Here is a 19,321-nt window from a genome sequence, read left to right as displayed (position 1 = left end):
AGAGAAACTTTCGAGGACCTACTAGAGGAACTTTAAATAAATAAATATTATAAAAAAAATAAATACTAGACGAACTTCCGGATGAACTTCTAAGAGACTAGAACTAAGAACTAGAGCATCTTCCTAAGGAAATTTTAAATCAACTTACAAAAAAAAAAACTCCTAGAGGAACTTTGAGAAGAACTAGTGCAACTTCCTGAACAACATCTACAGATGCTTCTGGAGAAATTTCCGGAGGAGCTCTTAAAAGAAATACTTGTGGAACTTCCTGAGGAACTCCCAGCTGAACTACTAAGGAAGCTCATAGGATAATTTTCGGAGGAAGTCCTCCGGGGCTTCCGGAGGAATTCCAGAGGAAATTCAGGAGAAACTTTTGAATACTTTGATCCCTCTGTAAGTCGATACCTCCCTAACTCGATGCTATCTGATTCAATTTTCCATGCAAGTTTACCTTTTTAACTCGATATTTTGCCATTTTTGCATTCGTATATCGTGTGGCAAGTACGATGATACTTTATGCCCAGGGAAGTCAAGGAAATTTCCATTACGAAAAGATCCTGGACTGACCGGGATTCGAACCCAGACACCTTCAGCATGGCTTTGCTTTGTAGCCGCGGTCTCTAACCACTCGGCTTAGGAAGGCCCCAATTTGAAGGGCTTGTGCAGTCTCAATTTTCATCCGAATGAGCTCAAATTTCGGGAGGACGCTCAGAATTTGATCTTGAATCGAATGAGCGGTGTGGAGCAAAAACGATTTTTTGTACATGTTTTCAATGTTTTTACCTATTAAAATGCAATACAGTGCCTTCCCGATTTTTGCAACACCCGCTTTTGTCTACCCTCGTTTTTAGCAACACCCGTTTATGACAACAATTTCTTCCCGATTTTGGCAACACATTGAAAAATATTTTCAATTCCGAGCTAAGAAACGTAATGTGGAACGTATTTATGAGTAGAACTGGAATATTTCACAGTTGTTGTTTAATTGTTATTGTTTATAAAGAAGGCAACCTGTATAAATTTGCTACATGATTTAATAGGCATCATGGATTGGTAATTTAGGTAATCGACAAAAAAAAGCAAGTGTAATAACAGCATCAATTGTTAATATTCAAAATGATCAGCTTTACTGTGTGATCGCAAATGTTTTGTTTTTTTGTGCATGTATTTTTTTTTAACAAATCGATTAGATTATATGTGGCGGTTTGATGAGCCTGAAAATGTTTTAAAATTATCTCATGATTATTGACTAGTTAATCCTTAGAAAAAACATTGAATAATTGGATTCAATGTGATTTCTTTTAGGTATTTCTGTCGGCATCTCAATACGATGTTCATGAAAACATCGAGGAACTTTGTTCATAACTCTAGGTGACAATTTGGACAAAACGATGAGAATGGGTTTTGACGAAGTCACTTTACCACCCATCGAACGTAAACAGCATCCAACAGCGATTATGCCGACTGCAACCCGAATTACACTGAACAAAAGCTCCTACCACTAATTGAATGATTTGTAATTCACATGGCTACAAATCTGCATATTACTCGTTTTGAATGATTTTTAAACAATATGATGCACCCACCGACTGCCGAACAAAAATCATCCAATTTTATGATGACTTTCAGTATACATCTGTATGACAATGTGTTGATAGTTGAACTTTAACAACACAATTGAGTAACATGCGGCTTATGAGGGATATTAATTTCTTCCATGCCCCAAATCAAAAATCATTCAATTATAGTCTAAAACTTCATTCGGATAGCAAATGATCCTTGACTTGAAATCATCCTTGTCAATCTAAACAAAAACATGGCGGCAGCAGCGGAACTTAGCATTTCTTCTCGGATTTCGCAGGTAATTGCTCATTTTGATAGAAGCATTCGGAAGTATATTTACTTGTAATTTGTTAATTATTTTCAAGGTGACCAAGAACCGATAATCCTGGTTCGATCCAGGGACATTGGAGTGGATAATGTGGACACTTCCAGAATGCTTCAAACCAAGGGTGGAGGGCGGCTGTCAACTGGGAGTAAAATTGAAAAGCCGCCAACCTAAGTCCAGAACCAGTTTTAGGGCTTAACGCGGAAAAGTAAAAATCATTCTTCGCAAAATTACAGGTAATCAATGCGCTTGAAAGAAATTGTTTGCAAGCAGTTATTTGCTACGTGCTACTGCAGTGCGCTGTTGGCAATTTAATCAGAAAATTCTGCTAAATTCCCGAAAAAGATGTTTGCGAGAAAATTGATTACGCCGTCACCATTGTTTGGTCGCTATTTTGTATGGTTGTTTACATTTTAGAACCAGCGACACGTCGGGGTAGCAATAAAGAGCCGCTAGTTCCACCCTTGCTTCAAACAGCTATATTAAAGGCGGCTCATTAGTGCGTGAATTGTTGATTGATTTTTATGTTGCCTATTATCATCAAAATAAATGATGACTTGTGGAAACCACCAATGGCTGATTATTTATTTTCAATTAGATTTCTTTTAAATCACGAAATAGAATGCAATGGGGTTTGTTTACATGTGTGTGTGATAATCATTCAATTTTAAACATATTTTACTTCAATATGAATCATTTTTCGACTGGATGATTTTCATACGATGCTATTTGTAAACAAATGATTTTGACAGCGATGAAAATCATCTTGTTTGTGTCTGAAAATAGGTATGGGGCTTAGATGAGGCAAAAATCATTCAATTGATGGCGGGAGATTTCGTTCAGTGTAGCTGATAATGACACAGCTGTCAATGAGCGAATGTTAATCAGATGGCACTCAGCAGGGGTATGCAGCGCATGACAAAGTGAGTTACTCGTGAGTGACTCTCTCTGGTAGTGTAGTGTAGCCAGACTAGCAGACTCTGCTCAGATGTTCTGGAATATTCTATACTATTGACTGGTCCGCTGGCTGGGTAAATGGCTGGGCATGGCATACCATTGGTACCTCGCGTACCTGAAGGAATAAAATAGACCCCTTTGTGTGGTCCTTAGCCTTTTGCCAAGCAACTCGTATCCCTACTGCCTCGTGATGCTGGCCGGGGTACGAGTAACCTTAGGGATGATCTGGTAACCAACCCCGGTGAGAACTTTGGTCGTATGTGACAAGGAAGGGGGGGGGGGGGGGGTTTGCTTTAGCTTTTGCTCAGCAAACCTGAAGCTTCTGTATTTCATGTTAGGAGCGGCTCACAACAACGTCTGTTCTCTATGTTAGGGGCGGCTGATCTTCGTCCGAGTACCAGAGAAGGACTCTAAGCTAAACTGCGCTCCATGGTCCTCCGAACATTTAGGGGGGATGGTCCTCTGGAAATCTAGGGAGTTGGTGTCAGGCCCTGCAAGACAGCCGTAAAAAAATCAGGAAGTGTGTTGGAAGGGATCAATGGTGCGAACGTTTAGAGGTAACCATACCATCTACCAGAGCTGAGGCAACACACATGAGCTGGGAACAGCTTTTATAGTGATGGGTGATATGGAGAGGCACGTGATCGGGTGGTGGCCGATCAATGAGAGAATGTGCAAGTTGATGATCAAAGGCCGGTTCTTCAACTTCAGCATAATAAACTTACACAGCCCTCACTCCGGAAGCTCTGATGATGATCAAGACGCTTTTTACGCGCAGCTCGAACGCGAGGAGGAGTTCAGACCGACTATTGGAAAGTTCAGCGCCCACCGGCTGACGAACGAAAACGGTTTACGACTAATCGATTTCGCCGCCTCCAAGAATATGGCCATTCGTAGCAAGTACTTCCAGCACAGCCTTCCATACCGATACACGTGGAGATCACCACATCAGACACAATCACAAATTGACCACGTTCTGATCGATGGGCGGTATTCATTCGACATTATCGACGTCGTGTCGTGGCGCTAACATCGACTCTGACCACTATCTGGTGATGGTTAAACTTCGCAAAAAACTCTCCGTCATTTACAACGTACGGTACCGACGGCCGCCTTCGTTATGACCTAGAGCGGCTTAAGCAACCGGATGTCGCAACTGCGAACGCGCAGCACCTCGAGGCTGCATTGCCGGAAGAGGGTGAGCTGGATGAAGCCCCTCTTAAGGACTGCTGGAGAACAATGAAAGCAGCCATCAACAATGCAGCTGAGAGCAACGTCGGGTACGTGGGACGGAGTCGACGGAACGATTGGTTCGATGAGAATTGTAGGCAGTTTCTGGAAGAGAAGAATGCAGCGTGGGCGGTCATGCTGCAGCAAGGGACCCGGCAGAACGTTGAACGTTATAGACAGAAACGGCAACAGTAGACCCGCCTCTTTCGGGAGAAAAAACGCTGCCTGGAGAAGATGGAGTGCGAGGAGATGGAACAGCTGTGCCGGTCTCAAGAAACGCGTAAGTTCTATCAGAAGCTCAACACATCCTGCAAAGGCTTCGTGCCGCGAGCTGAAATGTGCCAGGATAAGGATGGGAGCATCTTGACGGACGGACGCGAGGTGATCGAAAGGTGGAAGCAGTACTACGATGAACACCTAAATGTCGCAGAGAACACTGGCACAGAAGGTCAGGACAGCGAAGGCGATGGCTACGTCAGCACAGCGGACAGTGGAAACCAACCAGCTCCCACCATGGGGGAAGTTAAGGATGCCATTCAACAGCTCAAGAACAACAAGGCCGTTGGCAAGGATGGTATCGGAGCCGAACTCATAAAGATGGGTCCGGACAGGTAGGCCGCTTGTCTGCATCGGCTGATAGTCATAATCTGGGAAACGGTACAGCTACCGGAGCTGTGGAAGCAAGGCGTTATATGCCCTATCTACAAAAAGGGCGACAAACTGGAGTGTGAAAATTATCGTGCAATCACTATCCTAAACGCCGCCTAGCAAACCTGTAGTAACCTGTAGCAAACGAGTTCGTGGGAAGTTATCAAGCAGGTTTCATCGACGGCCGCTCGACAACGGACCAGATCTTATCCATGCGGCAAATCCTCCAGAAATGCCACGAGTACCAGATCTCTAAGCACCATTTGTTCATCGATTTCAAGGCGGCATACGACAATATTGATCGTGTAGAGCCATAGAAGATCATGGACAAGAACAGCTTTCCCAGGAAGCTCACAAGATTGATTAGAGCAACGAAGGACTGCAAAACTGCGTGAAGATCTCGGGCGAACACTCCAGTTCGTTCGAGTCTCGGCAGGGACTACAGGGTGACGGACTTTCGTGCCTGTTGTTCAATATTGCGCTTGAAAGTGTCATGCGGAGAGCCAGACTTAACAGTCGAGGCACGATTTTCACGAGATCTGGACAATTTGTTTGCTTCGCGGAACACATGGATATTATTGGGAGAAAATTTGAAACGATTGCAGATTTGTGGTGGTGGACGAGTTCGTCTACGTCGGATCCTTGCTGACGGCTGACAACAATTTTAGTCGGGAAATACAAAGGCGCATCATCAGTGGAAGTCGTGCCTACTACGGGAAACTGCGGTCAAGAAAGATTCACCCCCGCAACAAATGCACGATGTACAAAACGCTCATAACACCGGTAGTCCTCTATGGGCATGAGGCGTGGACTATGCTCGAAGAGGACTTGCAAGCTCTTGGGGTTTTCGAACGCCGAGTGCTTAGGACGATCTTCGGCGGCGTGCAGGAGAACGCCGTCTGGCGGCGAAGGATGAACCACGAGCTCGCTCAACGCTACGGCGAACCCAGTATCGTGAAGGTAGCTAAAGCTGGAAGGATACGCTGGGCAGGGCATGTTGCAAGAATGCCGGACAACAACCCTGTAAAGATGGTGTTCGCTACGAATCCGGTCGGAACAAGAAAACGTGGGGCGCAGCGAGCTAGGTGGATTGACCAGGTGCTGCAATATCTGACGAATGTGGGCCGCAGCCGAGAATGGAGGGAGGCAGCTGCGAATCGAGTTGTACGGCGTGGAATTGTCGACGCGGTTTTATTGTAATATCAATGTTATACCAATAAATAATTATAATAATTATCGAGAAGAATGCTTCCACTAGCGCTTGCTGCGCTTCCTCCGTACTCACTGGCGAGGAGGCGAACCCGCCAAATACACCTTCGTCCAATCGAAAAGTTTAAATAATAATAAATAAATTACCGTCAAACGGGGTAACTTGCAACAGGGGTGAAACTTGCAACACAACGACATGTAACTGAATTGACGTTTTCTAAAGCATTAAGTTAAATTGATCTAATTTGTTACACCGGTTAACGACCTTAGGTATAAAAAGAGAGGTTTTGGTGAGGATTTTGGTATTATTTCTACTTTGGTTGGTTTGCTGGAGGAGAAAATCATATCACACGTTTGCTCGTATACAAGGCGGAAAATCGTTCCTAGTACCATACAAATGGGTTATAAATATTATTCTAGGTATTTGCTTTTCGCTACAGTATTTAATAGTGTACAATAGCACTATAAAAAAGTTTTGTTAATATGACGTTTATACACTGAAAATAATTGAAAACGTTTTTGACTACCCTTGTGGGGTAACATGCAACAGCAATTTTAATCTCAATGGCAAGATGTTTTCTGCCGCTTGTCATCAAAAACACATGAAAAAGCAAGGTTGCCCATTTATTTGTAGAATTACATTAAAATTGTCAAACCTCAACCAACTTATTACACGTTTGGTAGAAAAAAGAAACATTAATCGCATTATTATTAAAATTTATTATATTTTATTCGTGAAAACTATGATTAATTCTGAAAATATGTTTCAAATGTAACTTGCAGATCTGTCATTATGAACTTCTCTACTAGCCGTCAAGACTTGTGATTTGCTAAAAAATTCCACTTGTGGAACATATAAAATACAAAATCAATCGATTTTTTAATCGTATATGGTCAATACTCATAGTTCAATCAAAAATAATGATTTTTCAAAAATGATGGTACCTAGTTTCTGTTTATTGTCATGTTTTTACTGCAGTTAATTATTTAATGATTTAAAAAACGGTACTGATAACATTTTTGATAGTAAACTTCAGTCTGTATTGTGTGTTGCATGTTACCCCACATCAGGGGTAGCATGAAAAAAGCATATTTTCAGCCTCTCCTGATCCCAGGAAAACAAATTTCAATACAATAAATACCACATGGCATTCTTTACGTAGCGATTAGGATACCAGATTGTATTTGGTTCATCTAAGTCCTTAAAATTTTCGTCCAAATAGATTTGAAGTTGAAAAGTGTTGCAAGTTACCCCGTTTGACGGTACCCCAAAACGTAGCTAATATATAGTTATTTAATCCCTGAAAATTTGAGAAGTATCCAATTTAAAATAAATTGTTGGTGATAATTTGTTTGTGTGTTATTTTTTTCGAGTCCAGTTCTTATTTGCAACGTTTCATTAAACTGCATAGCGTTTTTCGCTCAAAACTTGTTTATTTCAGAGTAAATGCCAGGGTGCGTTTTGCCCTGACAATGCATATTACCCCAGGCAACCCTAAACCTTTAACGTCTTTGGGTCACCTTTATTTTATCACTAAAATGGCTATAAAATTTTACAGAATTCTATTTTGGTCATGAACAAAATATATTTTTTTGACAAAATGTTGCTCTCAGGTTTTTTGTTAAAATAAGGAAAAAATCAAAGGCTTCACTAGAGAACGAGGGCAGGCTTGGAAGAATTTAGATAAAAAGGAATATTAAAATAATTATACAAAATTAGAATCCCTTTTCTATCCAACTTTTCGAGAGTGTTCGATTTTGTTTTACTTATGCTAAAAATATTGTCGAAAATTCAACATTATTAAGCCTTATGTACAAAATAAGCCATATCCCAGGGGCCATTTCAGAGTGCATGGGTATAAAGGGGTCGTTTGTTCGAAAAAGCATGGGAAACTGCATAAAAATTCATGCATGCCAAACTCAAGCCAAGCGGTATATTTTATGGGGAGATGCCCCAGTACCGGCCACTAAAATCATAATTGAAAAAATGTTGCTTTTATGTGATCTAGTTACTAGGGTAACCCGTTGATGATAAATATGATCTTTTTTGTAACGTACAAAAATAAATTCGAAAATATAAATATGAATTTTGACAACACATTTTGATGATGTATTCTAGTACCAAATTGGCTAATCATGAAAAATAGCTCCCAATACCGGACACAATCTGGAAATAGCTCGATTTCTGTGAATGTGTACGTCAGCGAATGTTTTCACTCCAGGAATAGTATTTCATAGCCAATTTAATGCAATTGCAACATTTACAAGAACAATTTGAGTTTTACTTAGTTTGCAATATGTCGATCAAAAACCTCTTTCATATATGATGAAAAATAACACATTTTACGATGATGTTCTGAATGTTCATTCTTCTTATTTTTATTACATGTTTGGTACAACGATCGACGGAATCCATGAAAAATGAATGAGAAAATGGTGCAAAAATTACAAAGATATCATATAGTAAATCAAGCTGTCGGAAAATGGGGGACAGGAGATGACAGGACTCCCTAAAAGCGATACGTCAACTTTTTAACAATTTTCAAACATCTCTACTTTTTTTTTTTTTTCATTGGCTGTTCATCCTTCGAGAAGATAAGATCGAGAAGTGAAACAAGTCTTGTGATTTTGATCGCGTCGATTTTCTTATTGCTGTATATAATAGATTTTGATAATCCTAAAAGTGTAAATAGTGATCTGTACATAAATTAGTGTTAAGTTTTATTAATTTAGTGAAAATATCTCCATTTTTTATTGCTTAGAGTAAAAACTTTGTCGGTAAGTGGGGAAAATTTGGAGGCTGAGGCTGATTGTGGGGAGGGCAGCTAATGCCGTAGGTGCAAATGGCGACAGACGACGAGGACGGACGGAATAGTGATGATCCGTTGGAAAATGGATTGCCAATTGTGACAGAATACAAAAGAAAACTCAGATCGGACTACACGAACAAATATGAATACGAAAATGGCATCGACAGCAAGCGAAACATGACTGTACATGACATGACTATGGACTCAGCACAAGAACAAAATGGCGTCAAACGAAATAGAACCGAAACTCAAGGTACGACTCACACACACACAGAACAGACAAAAGGTGCACGGAAAAAAACACTGACAGAAAAAAATAAACAGACAGATCGACAAAATAGAGATAGGACTGATGCGGAATACAAAGGTGAGTGGATAAAAAACATGGATTACACAACATTTATTATTGAACGACTGAATAATGAAACTAATCAAGGCAGCAATAAAGTTACTTACCCCCATCCAATGGAGGTAGCCAAAATGCTTGCAAACATCAAGGTAAACAATTACAAACAAATGAAATCGGTGGGTAGAGGCCGTTTTCAGCTAACATTCAACAAGCCCAGGGACGCAGAACAGTTGATTAATTCGAAGCTTTTGACAGAGGAATTTAGGTATAAAGTGTACGTACCAACAATGTTCAAACAAACGATAGGAGTGGTTAGGGATGTGGCTAAAACTTTGTCAGAACAAGAAATTATGGATAACATGAACAGCGGCAAAATTAAAATTGAGAAGGTAGAAAGAATAATGAAAATGACGACCGAAAAAAAGTTAGTTCCCACATTCTCAATTAAGATTTATGCCAAAGGTCAGTATCTACCGAGATCAGTTGAGATATATGGAGTAAATGCTCTCTGTGAACCGTATATCTTCCCTCTGAGAATTTGCTACAAATGCTGGAGATATGGACATGCACAAAAGTATTGTAAAGCAGGATCAGTTAAATGTTGCAAATGTGGATTAGAACACGAAGAAAAGGATTGCAAAACGACAACTCTGAAGTGCATTAACTGCGGACTGGCTCACAAAGTATCAGACAGGAACTGTCCCGAAAGGGATAGACAGGATAAGATAAGGACTGAGATGGCATTGAATAAACTGTCGTATTTTGAGGCACAGCAAAAATATCCAAAGCAACAGAAGTCGGTACAGAGTAGGTTGAACTTGAACAGAGATTTTCCTAAACTGCCAGATATAGATTCGGACAACGAGAGTACAGAACTGAATAATCACGGAGCTCACAGTCTGTTGAGAGGTAAATTAGAGAAAAAGAAGAAAGATCAGAAACAACTCAGTTTCCAGAAAAACAAATTCCCTGAACCTGAGCAGTACGAGGAGCCACCCCATGTTTTCAAGCCAAACCCTTTCACAACCACTGACATAGAAAAACTCGTCCATCAAATCAAAAAAGAATTAATAGCACACTTTAATCTGACAGGAATAGTTGAAAAAATCCAGGCCATTCAAAACACAATTCTCAAAAATACAGACAAGACAGAAACAATAGAGCAAGATCTACTTCTAATAAACATAAGTAACCAGTTAGATACAATAATAAACCCGGAAATATTTTACGAAACAAGAGCTGAATCCATATCCAGCACAAATTCACAAAATGGAACTGACACAATATAGAAAATTGAAGATAATTCAAAATAATGTAACCAGCATACGACCGTTGGACACAAGAGAATTGATTAAAAATTTCCTTAATAAAGAATCCATAGATGAAGCAATACTCAGTGAAATTTGGATTAAACCAGAAGAAAATTTTAAATTCCCAGGCTATAAATTTGTTAAGGAAGTCAGACCCTTAGGTTTTTTTTTAATATACTCATAATATCAATCTATATACCACCCATGCCTATAAATAACAATGATATTAAAAATCCACTTAAAAAACTCTTAGACATAATAGAACAATATAATAAACCAACAATCCTAGCTGGAGATTTTAATGCACATAATAAATTATGGAACCCTTTTCATTCTAATTGTCCAAGAGGCGAATTACTTGATCATTTGCTAGAGAACAGTAGTTTAGTATTATTAAATGATGGATCAAATACATTAATAAAACCACCAGACACCACCCCTTCGGCAATAGATCTTACTTTTGCTTCTCCAGAGATCGCATGCAAATCAGAATGGACAGTACTTAATCAAGATTTTTTTTCAGTAATCACAAAATAATTAAATTAGAAATAGATAATTCAATACGTAGCTACAACACCCAATCAAAGTTTTTTAACAAAAATCAAGCAATAGATAAAATTAATCAAATTCAACCACAAATGATTCATACTCCAGATGATGTTTCTCCAATTTTCGCAGAAAAGATAAACTCCTCAAAATACAATCTTAATAAAGGAAAAGTTAAAAAAATACCGAAGCCATGGTGGACAAAAGAAATAAAACAATTACTGGATTCTAAAAACAATAAACTAAAACTTTTTTATCAAAACCAAACCATAAATAATTTTAATGATTTTAAGAGAGAAAGAGCACTACTAAAAAGAAAAATTAGGAGCGAAAAGAGAAAAAAATGGAAAGAATTGATCAACTCTATAAATCCGGATATGTCTCAAAAAGAATTATGGAATACAGTTAAAATGATTGGAGGAGGACGTCCATCTAAAAATAATTTAAGCTTGCTTAACGATGAACAGTTAGCAACCCAATTTATGAATATCAACTTTCCCAAAATTACTAAAGAAATTTCCGTTTCACCAGTTACAACCCAGCAAATCATTAAAGTAGATTTTAGAGAAATACGACAAATCATTTATTCAACAAAAAGATCATTCTACCCCAGGACCTGACCTTCTATCTTTTTATATATTGAAACGAATCAATTTTAATTTGCAAATAAGACTAACTGAATTGATGGAAGAAGTTTTAAACTCTGGGAATATCCCGGATGAGTGGAGGAAAATAAAAATAGTACCATTATTGAAATCAGGTAAAGATCCAAACGATCCCAATTCATATAGACCCTTAGCAATGATGAATGTATTACTGAAGCTTATGAACTGTGTAGTTAAAAGAGAATTAACATTATATATAACGAAAAACAATATCCTTCCTCTCAATTCCTTTGGTTTCAAAAAACATACGTCTGCTGTAAATTGTGTTAATTATTTAGTCTCTATGGTCCAACACTCAAAACGAGAAGGTTTGGTCATGGTAGCCACATTCATAGATCTATCAAAAGCTTTTGATAATGTAAATGTAAATAAACTTTTAGAAACACTTAGAGAAGAAAAATTCCCATTCACATAATTAACTGGATATTCCATTACTTAAAACATAGAGAAACAATTTTAACATTAAATGACGGAACTGAATTAACTCAAATAACAAACAGTGGACTTCCACAAGGATGCCCACTCTCTCCTATTTTGTTTAATATCTATACAAAAATTGTACACAAAATTGCTCAAGAAAACGAAACACTAATACAATTTGCAGATGACTTCACGGCAATAGTTTTAAGTTTCAGCATAGCAGTGGCTTCGAATAAAATGAACCGTTTCTTAACTAAACTAAGTACAGAATTTAAAAAAATTGGGTTTTGATCTCAATCCACAAAAATCTGCAGCTATGGCATTTACTAATAAATTTAATCCTAATATTAACATATAAATAAATAATAACTCAGTTTCAATTAAAGACATTCACAGATTCTTAGGTATTCATATTGACCACAGGCTTTCATTTAAATCTCATATCGAACATACTAGAAGTAAAGGCAAACAAAAAATCAATATTCTTAAAATGATTTCAAGAAAACGTAGTGGAGCCCACCCTGAACAAATGCTGAAAATAACAAAATCAATAGTAAGACCTATTTTAGAATATGGAATATCAATAATAGCTGCTGCAGCCAAAACAAACTTTGAAAAATTAGAGACAGTTTATCTTTTAGCACTAAGAACTTCAATGCGATTTTTAAATTCAACCCCAAACAACGTTGTACTGTTTGAATCAGGTGAAATACCATTAAAGTTAAGAGCCGAGATCTTAGCTGCCAAAGAAATCGCCAAAATAATTTTCTATGGAAACAATCCTATAATTAAATATATTTCAGAATTAATGCAACTTGATTATCTACCTAAACATATATCATACTTAGAAAAAATAGCTTCAATAAACAACTTCCATTATTCACAACTTGCACACAATATAGAACTGGTTGACCAAAATGTCTTAGGAAAAAAAGCTCATAATTAACGATAAAATAGAAAACTTAAAAAAATCACATCTTTCAATAGAAATTCAAAAACAAATAGTATTAGAATTAATCGAGTCAAAATATAGAAATACTTACCTAAGGGCAACTTCACCGGTGGTCCATTTTTTGGTCCAAATTGATTCCAAAAATGGAACTGTCAAAATTTATTAGACCAGTAAAAATAGACCAAACTTCACGTGCATGCACCGGTTGTTTTATTTTCCTGCTCCATTTCGGACGTGATAAACAAAACAAATCAAAATTGTAAAATTCACGTCGGAGCCATTTTGTTTCGTAGCTGTTCGCGTTAGAGTTATCAATTTAGAGTTTTTTTTGCGAATATATTGGAACACATTTCGAAGAATTAGTGCTTTAATATGTCCATTTATATTTCACTCCCAGTCGTCAAATCATTACTCCCAAGTTAACGCAACGATGTCGGGAAATCTAGCCATTTCCCACTTCGGATGGAGTCGTACGTTTACAAGCGCCGCCCGGACGGAATACACATCATCAACCTGGGTCGCACTTGGGAAAAGCTGCTGCTTGCTGCCCGTTGCATGGTCAGCATCGAGTACCCCGGAGAGATCTTCGTCATCTCGTCCCTATGGACAGACGGCTTTCCGTGAACTGCGTCTGCTGATCATGACCGATCACCAGCCTGTCACCGAATCTTCCTAAGTCAACATTCCGGTCATTGCCTTCTGCAACACCGATTCGCTGCTGAAGTTCGTCGACATTGCCATCTCGTGCAACAACAAGTCGCCGCATTCCATTATTCTGATGTGGTGGCTGTTGCCCACTGCGACTGCGTGGCAAGATCACCCACGAAAAGACTTGTGTCCCACTTAGTGGGATAGACGACTATTCTGCCGCGATCCGGAGGAGGCTGAGAAGGAACAGGCTCTCCTGGAGGCCGTACCTGCTACCAAGGATCTGTACCCGGAGGAACCGATCGTGGTCGATGAGACCAACTGGGCCAGCGAGGACGCCGCTTTTCCAGTTGCCGCTGCTGCTCCTGCTGTGGCCGCTGCTCCAGCTGCCCTGCCACAGTTGGTGCAGGCTGATGACGAACGAAGACAAGACCCAGACTGCTGGATTGTGGAGAGGCGGCGGTGGCTTCTAAGCCATAGTGGATTGGGAAGGACACTACGTGTATTTTATGTAGGTGGTTCAGGTGGAGATTCGAATACAACAAAAGGGATTAAAAAACGATGATCTGAATCAGATAATTATTTTGAGCAATATTCAAAAATTGCTACTGAATGTTTGGGACTTCTAGGTGAATATTTGAGCTTATGAAATTCCCCCTTGATTAGCACGGGGGGACGCCATTTGGCATAACGGTCGTTTGGCATAATAGTAATTTGGCATAATCATTGAAAATTGAGTTGCTATGTTTTTGGCATTACCATTGCTAACATTCTCATATGTGATTTTCCCTTCTTTTGGTTAGGCTGTTCTTTCTCATTACGTTGTTAAACTAGTGGTTTGCATTGTGACTACTAACATTTTCATTGACAAGTTTGCCTTCTCTCCTACGTTGGCATTATAACTACTAACATTTTCATCGACGATTTTCTCTTTTTTTTATCACCAGATCTTCTTTTAAGTATTGAAATTTCTGATTTCTTTTCTTTTATGCCAAATGACCATTATGCGCAATCGAAGTCGAGTCTAGTACACTACACTGAAGACGGCCTTACAGTTGAGGTCGAAATACACGTATCTGTCAAAGGATACAAACTCTAGTGGAATTAAATGGTATAGTACTAAATTCGTTTTTTTTTTTCATCTACTTGTAGGTATTCTATTAAACAGCTCGAAGATTTATTATAACTATAATGTTTGTATATTAAAAAACCCTGGCCACGATCACAGGGTTTGACAGTGCCAAAGTAGAAGGTGATACCCGTCTTCTTCTTCTTTCTGGCGTTACGCCACAACTGGGACAGAGCCTGCTTCTCAGCTTAGTGTTCTTATGAGCACTTCCAGTTATTAACTGAGAGCATACTGTGCCAGTTACTTATAAACCAGTGCTGGTTGTTGATGGTTCAGTTCGTTTGCCACGAGCTGTAGCATCCTTTGTACTAATCAGTTGTTAAGTTTCGAAGCTAACGTGTGATCAATCGTTTTATAATGCAACATAAGAATGGGTGTTTGATGGAACTGTGCGTAACATTCGTTGTTATTAAATTTAGTGATTGTGAGGGTGCTAATAGTGATTTTATAATAAAATCTATGGTGATGAAAATTTGAAAATGTAATTAAAAGTGATTCTGATAGTTTTGTTAAAAATATAATAATGATGATGTATAATGATGCGAACTCTACTAATTTAATAAAGGCCATAATACATTTTGCAATCATTTCTCTGAATATAAACATTATTGCCTAGTTCTTCAAACATGCATCATAAAAGTGTTAATATTGACAGCGAGTGCAGAAGAATGGATCGAAGTGATTTTGTTTTACTGTAACCTTGTTGATAGTGCTAAATTGTAGTTTGAATAGTAATTATTCTACAGCAACAAAAAAATGGAACATTTAAATTGAATATCTTTTAATTATTTAGTAATGCTAACTGATGGTAAATGGTAATAACAATGAATTCATATGAAAATGGTGTGATGTGAAAAGTGATATAATGGAAAGTATATCTGAAGTGTATTACGAAAGTTGATGAGTGATAATCGGTGATAAACGTGATAGTGTCGAAAATAAAAGTGACGATAGTGAGTGATGAAATGAAATGGGGAATGAGGACCTTTTAATAAAACTATTTCGTTCTTCACTTTAACCACTCTAGTAGCATTTCAGGTCTTATCATAGTTTGACAGTAGTCTAAACTACTAGACTGCAAAACTACGGTAAGGGCTGATTGCTGCTAGGGTACACAGTGACCATTTGAGCAACATTGCTTGGGAACGTCTGTGTGATGAACACAATAAAGGCTTATAAAAGCAAATGTTGGGAAGGAGCTTAGGGCAGATTAAGAGTGCCAGTAGTACCCCTATCGCTACCGACAAAAAAAATTTCCTTGTAAAGCCAAGTACGGACCTGAAACGTAAATCGCTCAAGTAAAATTTCTCCTTTTTACCCAAGTAATTTTGACAGCTGATTCAGTATGAGCGAAATGTCACTTTTACTTACGGAATAATTGAGCGGCACATTTTTCCGTTCGGAAAAGTGACAGCTCCCTTTGATTTGTACGGCAGGCGTTACCGACGTTATGAAATCAGCTCTACTTCTCAGCTGCGTACAGCTCAAGTAATTTCGGTAGCGGAATCATTCCTTGACCGTTTCTTGTCCTATCCTTTTGCACAGTACTTATGATCAGCGTACCGGCCATAACTAATGAGAACTTGAAGCTTTTGGAAAAATATTCGCAGACATCAGCGAACGTTGAATGTTTTTTCGGATGTTTGAAATTCTGTGAATATTTCTAAACAGTTAGTGAGAAGAAAGAGAGAGAGAGAGAGAGAGAGAGAGAGAGAGAGAGAGAGAGAGAGAGAGAGAGAGAGAAAGAATTTGTTAATATAAATTTCAAATCAAAATGTTTGCGAAGCATTTGAATACGTTTACATGTTTGGTGAGTGCTTCTCCGGTAGAATATTTGAGCTAATACAAATATTATATGTTGACTTGTGTGTGAATTAAATGCTGGTTCATTTATGAGTCCGAGGACTATTTGAAAAACATTTTAGCAAAATGCGAATGTACAAATATTCAGAATATAAATACATGTTTAAGTTCTCAAAATGAATCAAGGAAGAATATTTGCGCAAAGTAAGACTGATTATGATCTACTTCAAACTAACAATATTTTTCTAAATCATCTAAAGCATCTACCATGCACAGCAAAAAAAGTTGTTGAATATTACATCAAAACCGCTGCAACCAAGTCGTTCCCTCGATCGTGTAATATTACACAGCCCGACGTATTCGTGGGCGATTGGTGTAATAAATGCGACCGATGTAATTTTTCCTATGTAATTATTTCAACGTACACAATACGATGTAATCGATGCGATGTAAAATGAGAGCTATGTAATCTAAGCAATTTGAGAGAAAACAGCAATAACAAATTTTGCTCAATGGTTGATTAAATTGCTTATTTTATTCTTATTCGTGATAAGTTATTATTCATGATTCAAACCGAGCTTCACCCATGCAGTTTGGGTTAAAGAGTATTATAATTTTGGAATTGATAAAAGCAATTTAATCAACCATTTACGAGAATTTGATGGGAAAGATATGAAATATGTTTCAAACAAAAACGTATATCAATACGGAGTCATTTGAGTCATCAATTATTTCCTATTGCAGTATTTATTATACAATTATTGCAGAATAATTCACATTATGGAGCATAATGGACGCTTCAAACAGTGAATCCAAGGAACCGCAATGGACCCTTCCAGGTAACATGCAAGTATAAGGCACTCCAGGGTGTGTTTTGATTTCCTCGGCAAACGGTAGAAAGATTCACAGGACCCATACATGATTTACGTACCGATCTGAGAAAAAAGAAAAGAAAATATTGAGTTATTTTATACATGTCTACACTGCAAAAATTGTATTAATTTTCTATATGTGTATCGACACATGTTTATACATAACTTTCTCACACATTTATTTTATAGAGATAAGATTCATTTTGATATTGTTATTTTCATTTTCATTTTGTAGCGTTTTGTGGGGCATTGAGAGCGCAAGTCAGTCCAAAGCCGGGGCAGGGATATGTAATGGCCGTAATGCGGACCGCTTGAACACCATCGGAAAGGAAAGGACGGGTTGGGGTAGGGTATAGGGAATTGGATAAGACTTGACACAATAATGCTGCAAAATGTAAATGTGCTGGTAGCAACTAAATTTGAGTTTTGGAATTTGATTTGCTTATTAAAATTTTAAATAGACTGGCAATTGTACACGTTAGGAAGAATGAGCTGATCGTTTTTCATAAATTTTATAAATAGCAAAATATGAGAGTGATGCCGCGGGCTGCTCTTACGATGCTTTAGGAGTTTTTGATAATGGATGAACATTACTGTAAAGAACGCATTTCAACAGAACTGATTTAAATAAAGATATTTGATACTATTAGTTTATTTGTTTGTGTGATTCAGGAGTTAATAATGAAGAATTGTAACTTACTCTTGATGATAATACTTCTCTGACCAGGATTATCATATTTCAGGGTGGCCACCAAATTTTGATATTGAAATTCCCGCTTTTTTCCCGGTTTTCCCGGTATATTTTACATAATTTTCCCGGTTTTTAATCCATTCTTTCCAACGACTTTAGTAGATTTTTTCTATATCAAAAATCGTTTCTTTGAAAAGCACTGTAACATTTTTTTTAAATCGGTTCAATTTTTTAGTTGTTTTTCCATAGTAATTTGATTGTTTATCTTCACTATTGGAGCAATGAGTTGACTATTAGATTGTTCTAATCTATTTAGAATCTTATTCTGAAAACTATGGCATAGTAAGGTACCGCGGGGCAAGTGGGTAAATGGGGTAAGTGAAAACAATTGATATATTTTACTGAATATGTGAATTAACGTTTTAAACTCATGCGTAAACCTTTGAGGCCTATGAGAACATTACGATAGGTAAGAGATTTCTGAGATTTTTCAGCCATTATTGCATAATAGAGCGAAAAATTGTTAACCTGTCAACTGTTACTCCGTAACAAGTTGGCGGCGTACAATCTTATTTTAATATTTTCAGTGGAAAAAAGTTGCGGAAAATAATTTTTTGTACCACTTCTTAGTTGTCCTCTGTGACAGCCAATTGAAAGTAAGACGTTGACTGAAATATTGCAATATTAGAGAACACACGGAAATCTCGTGGAAGGTCTATGTAAAGCTAGTTCAAAACATAAAAATGGGGTATAGGTCTATCCACATAAAAAGATCCAAAATACGTTATTGAAGGATTCCGTTTGATTTCTCCCGAAGAGTTATCCGACGTTATATCCGACTTTCTCAAAAACAAATAACGAGCGGTGGAAATTCTACAGAGCAGAAATGCAATTGCTGTCCTATAATGTAAGAACTAACATTGGAAATGTTGCAGTTATAATGTTGTCGAATCATTTCAACTAACATAACTGAAGAGAAGAAAATTAAAGTGAAAAGAATAACATTTTCCTTTGTTTACATGTTACTTATGTTATTGTTCATTGGGAAGTCTTAACAAATGTTAAAGCTAATAGAAATCGTGAATATAACTGTTTGTTTTTGAATTAATTGTTCAAAACGGTAAACGGGGCAAGTGAAAAGTAAAGAGACATTTTTCAAAAACATTTTCTGTATGTTTTTCTTCAATTTTTCAT

At 37.7% G+C, this 19,321-nt stretch overlaps 1 protein-coding gene and 1 pseudogene across 1 annotated transcript in view; one reads left to right on the top strand and one right to left on the bottom strand.

The window, feature by feature from the left end:
- Positions 1-19,321, bottom strand: part of LOC5579529 — a 146,738-nt gene that overhangs the window by 66,527 nt on the left and 60,890 nt on the right. The gene's annotated exons all lie outside the window — the stretch shown is intronic.
- LOC110677862 lies at positions 13,437-14,674 on the top strand (annotated as a pseudogene).

Source organism: Aedes aegypti, chromosome 3 (assembly GCF_002204515.2).
Source record: "Aedes aegypti strain LVP_AGWG chromosome 3, AaegL5.0 Primary Assembly, whole genome shotgun sequence".
Classification (NCBI taxonomy): domain Eukaryota; kingdom Metazoa; phylum Arthropoda; class Insecta; order Diptera; family Culicidae; genus Aedes; species Aedes aegypti.
This window is presented reverse-complemented; position numbering and strand designations above follow the sequence as displayed.